Genomic DNA, 6192 nt, shown 5'->3' on the forward strand with positions numbered 1-6192 from the left:
TGGGGGCGGGCAGCAAAGGGTTAAGGGAGGCATTTGAAAGCAGGGGCAAGGGTGCCAACTCCCCAGTTGCTCAGAGAGCCGTGGGTGGAGACTGCCACTGAGACAGGCTGCCCTCTGTCAACGGGGCAACCATATGGCCTGGAGACTCTTTTCCCTGAGGCAGCGGGACACGGTCACAAACAGGGGATGAAGGCCTTTCTGCTCCCTGGGAATCTGCATTTCACACTAACACTGGGTCCCCTTGGTCTGCAGGGACAGAGGAACCACCTGGAGGCCTGACTGGTGAGGCTTGGAGGCCACAGGGCACAGCAGGCTGACCCAGCAGGACAGGGAGAGACAGGCTTAAGCATGTGCACCACACTCGGGCGACAAGGGTCCAGCTGGGGGCTGGAGAACAGAGGACCTGGCCCGAATCTCAGTTCTTCCACCTGCTGTGACCTGGCAAGACACATCACCTCCCCAAGCTGCCATCTTGTCACCTGTGGAACAGGGATGATAAAGCTGGGTTGTGGAAGGCAGAAAGATGGAACTGGATGTGAATGGCAGGCGCTGTGCCTGGCATGCGGGAGGCCCTTAAAAAACATTAGCTGCCGTTCTTTCAATCCAAGCTTAGGGTGGAGTCAGGGGCAGGGGCAGGCAGCTACACCCTCCCTCACCCTCCAGGTCCTGGCGGGTGCTGTGAGGGGGGCTCACTATGGACCAGGCATTGTGCCCAGCACTTCTTGCATTATATCATTTACTTCTCACAACCACCCTTTTGTCGATACCATTTTTAGCCCCAATTTGCAGAAACTGAGGAGGCCCTGGTGAAATTTGAACTCATGACTCCTGGTTTATTAATCATGCAAATGTATTAAGCACTTACAAAGTGTCAGGCTGTGCTGGGTACTGGGGACAGGGACATGAAGGAGACACGTCTGACATCTGCTCAACAGAGCTGGATGTTATAGAAAAGTCCTCGGTTGGAAAGGAAGACAGTTGGACATTAGCATCCCCCTTCATAAGACATTCTGAAGATGAGTTGACACTCCAAGAGGGATGCCAGGGGGTGGCAAGTCACAACCCTGACCTCAGCCCTGGGTGCCTCCCAGCGGGATGGGTGCCTCCCAGAGGGATGATTGTTGCCTGCCTTCCTGGTAGTCCAGAGAAGATGCTTGTGATGTGTTGACCTCCCCCCCAATTCATATATGGAAGCCCCAGTACCTCTGGATATGACCTTATTTACAAATAGGGTTGTCACACATGTAATTAGTTAAGATGAGGTCACACTGGAGAAGGGTGGGTCCCTAATGCAATATGATTCATGCCCTTATGAAAAGGGGAAATTTGGAGACAGACACACACACACACAGAATTCCACGTGAACATGAGGGCAGAGATCAAGATTATGTTTCTACTGGCCAAGGCGAGACAAAGATCGCCAGCAAACTAGCAGAAAGTAGGGAAGAGCCATGGAATGGATTCTTCCTCACAGCCCCCAGAAAGAATCAACCCTGCGAACTGCCCTGATCTTGGACTTCTCACCTCCAGAACCGTGAGACATTACATTGCCATTGTTTAAGCTGCTCAGTTTTGGGAATTTCCTAGCGGTCCAGTGGTTAGGATTCCGTGCTTCCGTTGCAGGGGGCATGGGTTGGGGGACTAAGATCCCGCATGCCACGAGGCCAAAAAAGCTGCCTAGTCTGAGTATTTTGTTACACAGCCCAGGCAAACTAACACAAGGTGCTGGTAAAATGCCATGGCAACTCTGTTTGTGCTGTGTGAACACACCAAGTGCTCACAGGTGGCCACCAAAGAGGCTGAAGAGACAAATATCTGCATTTTTAGCGGTGTCTTGAGCTCAGTCATGGTGGAGGAGGCTGGGGAAGCTGACCTTGTCTGAACTCAAGAAAGCCCCGCAGAGAGCACCCCAACAGCCCAGATGCAGCTCGCGTCACAACGTGCCTGAAATTATCTCCCCCTGCTCTCTCCACCCCTAGACTGTGAGGCCCGTGAAGACAAAGAGGTCGTCTGTCTGGTCCCCTGCTGGATCCCAGCCTAGAACACTGCCTAGCACACAGGACAAACAAACATTTGTTGAGTGAACAAATAACAGTTCCTGTCTACTCCATTGATAACACAGTATTTTGAGCTCTGGGCCCCCAGTTGGGCCCTTCACAGTGATGCCTCAGGTCCAGGCTTGGGAGTGTGACTAGGTGTCTCAGCAGAGGAAGAGACCAAGGTTCTGAGAGGAGAGGTTGGCTTGGCCCAGGATGCACCGCCCAGGGCGGGTGGAGCTGGTCTTTTTGATGGGAAGTGTATCGGTTTCCTAGGCTGCCGTAACAAATTACCATAAACTGGGTGGTCTAAAACAACAGGAATCTCTTCTCTCACAATTCAGGAGGGGAGGCCAAAATCAAATGTCTGTCCGTTCTCTCTCTGAAGGAAGAAAGAATCCTCCCTTGCCTCTTCCTAGCTTCTGGTTGTTGCCAGCAATCCTTGGCGTTTCTTGGCTTGGAGAAGCATCCTTCCAATCTCTGCCTTTATTGTCATGTGGCCGCTTTCCTGTGTGTCTGTGTCTCTGGGTCCAAATTTCCCTCTTCAGATATGGACACCAGTCATAGAGGATTTAGGGCCCCCTCTAATCCAGGATGACCTCATCTTCACTGGCTTACATCTGCGAAGACCGTGTGTCCAAACAAGGTCATGTTCACAGGTTCCCAGTGGATATGGGTTCTGGGGACACTGTTCAATCCAGCACAGGGGTGATGGTACTGTTCCAGGGGGATCAGGCTGGGGGACAGCGGGAGAGCTCCCCTTCTGGTCCTGCCCTGGAGAAGGTTCTCAGCCAGCTGAGACTCCTCTGAAACCCTCTGAGGAAGCACAGGGCTCACAGCCCTGGGGCTGCGGTGAGGGGTGAGGGGCAGGCTCCAGGTGCCCCTGCCAGACACCGTCTAGACAGTGTCTGGGAAAACGAAGCTCTTCTAGGCCCCGAGACAGAGTAGTTGTTTCCTAGGTCTGTCCTAACACGGTACCACCAACGGGGTGGCTGAGAACAACAGAAATTCATTCTCTCACGGTTCTGGAGGCTACAAGTCCAAGATCAAGGTGCTGGCAGGAACACGCTCTCTCCCAAGGCTCTAAGGGAGGACCTTCCTGCCTCTTCCAGCTGTGGTGGCTGCTGGCCTCCTTGGTGTTGCTTTGGGTTGTGGCCACGTAACTTCAACCTCTGCCTCCTTTACTGCATGGGCTTCTCCCTGTGTGTTTTTCTCAGTGTCTCTTCTCTTCCTGCAAGGACACCGGTCATATTGGATCAGGGCACACACTAGTGACCTCATCTAGTCACAACGGCAAAGCTCCTTGTATCCAAATAAGGTCACATCCAGAGCTACTGGGGTTTGGGATTTCCACGTATCTTTTGGGGGACACAGTTCAGCCTGTTACAGACAGGATGAGAGGGTGGGAGCCAGCTGCTTAGTGACAATGTTGTGGGCTGCTGTTCCAAAGGTCCGAGTCACCCTGAGTCCTCAAGTCACTTCCGAAGCCTATTCTCTCTCTACACCTGAGCTCCTACCCTCCTCGCCCTTCTCCTACACAGACACAGGTGCGACCTCTGGAGACTCCGTGTGGCTGGGAGGAAAGGAAACCCCGTGAGCTGCACACACCTTTCCCGTTGTCTTGACCAAGCCTTCAGAGGCTGCCCTGGCAGGTCCCTCCAGGGACCCTCTGTCACCTCTGTCCACTCACTTGCTCCTTCTCTAAACAGGTGTCAAGCAACTACGCATTGCCAGCCTGTGTGGGCCCCAAGGCCATGGAAACAAACAAGGCTCAGTGTCTGCCCTTGAGGGATGCAGCCCAGCCCGGGGGGACACAGACAGTGGGACACACGGCAGACACTCTGTCATCACAGCAGCAGATGGAGGACAGGGTCCTCGGTAGACTTAGGGATGCTCCTTAATGCTTCAAGGAAGGAGAATCCATCAGGATGGGCTACCATCGATTGAAATGGGAGACCTCTCAGGAGTCACCGCCTCGGTGGCCTGAGTTCCCTCACCTGCAGAAGGATTCAAGGTCCTAAGGGCCTCCGGGACCCTTACAGAGGCTAAGACTCTGTGACTTTATGCTACTGCTAACCAGACACAGGGCTGGCCTCGTCCCCTAATAAGAAAAATGATTAAGAGAAATGATTCTTTCCCACCCATTTTACGGGTGAGAAAGTGGGGCTCAGAAAGCAATTGTCATTTGCTCTTGGTCACACAGCCAGGACCCCCTGACTTCAGAGCCCTCTGATGTCATCCCCTCTGGGTGTGTGTCCCTCCCTCCTTGCCACCCCTCCCCTCCTGGCCCTCCCAGCCCTCCTGGGCCCTGGCCTCTGGCCTCTGTCTGCTGGGGGAGAACTCACAGGCCCCTGGCCTGCCCTCTCGCTGCTTTCCCAGCAGGCAGTCAGGGGAGTGGTTTCTCATCAGGGGTTTGAGGTTTGAGAGGCGCTGCCTCAAGCCAGGCCGCTGGGGACCCAGAATGGAAACTCTTCATGTGTCATTCAGCCTGGCCTCCTCCACTGTGGGGTCCCCACAGGAGGGGTTCCAGGCAGGGGGTTGTGGGGAACTACCCAAGGTCATGTGGCAAGGCTGCGGCATGGGTGGGGCTGGAACCCAAATCACCAGGTTCCCAGTCCTGTGCTCTTTCCTGCATTCTGTCCAAAACTAAACATTTAAAAATAAAGTCGAGGGCTTCCCTGGTGGCGCAGTGGTTGAGAATCTGCCCGCTAATGCAGGGGACACGGGTTTGAGCCCTGGTCTGGGAGGTTCCAACATGCAGCGGAGCAATTAGGCCCGTGAGCCACAACTACTGAGCCTGTGCTTCTGGAGCCTGTGCTCCGCAACAAGAGAGGCCGCGATAGTGAGAGGCCCGCGCACCGCGATGAAGAGCGGCCCCCGCTTGCCACAACTAGAGAAAGCCCTCGCACAGAAACGAAGACCCAACACAGCAAAAATAAATAAATAAGTTAATAAACTCCTACCCCAACATCTTAAAAAAAATAATAATAAAGACGAAGGGCAATATCATTACTGAACATGCATGTCCTTATGTGGAGAATTAACAAAAAGTTCCAAGGCACAATATATATATATATATATATATATATATATATATATATATATATATATATATATATATATATATATATATATATATATATTTATATGTCTATATTTTTCTGTGTGTGTGTATATATATATATTTTTTTTTTTGCCTCAAATGTTGTTGCAGCCGGAGCTCCTCCCTACAGGCCGTTGAGTTTGAGGGTCCGGACCTTGCTCTCCAAGGAGCCCCTTTCCTGCTGCCCTTCAGAGGCAGCCCCAGCACGGGCTCCGGCCTTGGACGGTGCCTCTCTTCTCCTGACACTCCGTGTCATCAGGGCAGCTGTTCGTGCTCGTGGGGCTGTGTGAGGGCCTAATGCCTGTGGGCTCTGTCCCTTTGGCCGTCCACGCTGGTTTCTGATTTCTATGCGAGTCCAAGGTCTTGGAACCTCTATGTAACTGCCCCTCCCTCCCTTCCTTTCTTCTTTCCTCCCGCCCCTCACCCCTTCACAGTCTACGCATCCACTCAGTGAACAGCCTGTGGCAGGTGCTGGGATGCGTGGTGGATGGGACATTGAGGATCAGGGCCGGCAAAGGCTCACAGAGTGGCTCAGAGCACAGGGGCGGGAGGATGGAGCACCCAGCCCAGTCGAGGTCAGGGGGAAGCGACCTTTTGCAATAAATCCCAGAGGATGGCTTTCCTTTCTTCCTCCTACGCAGGCACATTTTGCTTGGCCTGCTTGTGTTTCAAATTTTTTTTTAAGTTAGTTGCCGATATTTAAAAGTCAGGTCACTACACATAAAAAGCTGAATTTCCAGCTTCCCTTAAACGTTTCGAAGATCTGGTCGACCTCCCAACATGGCAGCCGTCAGCGGTGGCTGCCCTGAGCGATTTCAGTATGACACAGACCCCACCACTCTCAACTGTCTTCACTGTATGGGTTAAAAACACAGGTACTGAAGTCAGCAGCCTGGGTTCAAGTCCTGACTGTGACTCTTATTATAAGCCACATGACCTTGAGTTACAAGTTATTGGATCTTATTGTGCCTCTGCTTCCTCATACATAAAACGAGACAATAACCATAAGTGGTGTGAAAATTGAAAGAGATAACTTACGTGGGGAACTTAGAA

This window comes from Hyperoodon ampullatus (genome assembly GCF_949752795.1).
Source record: "Hyperoodon ampullatus genome assembly, chromosome: 11".
Lineage (NCBI taxonomy): Eukaryota > Metazoa > Chordata > Mammalia > Artiodactyla > Ziphiidae > Hyperoodon > Hyperoodon ampullatus.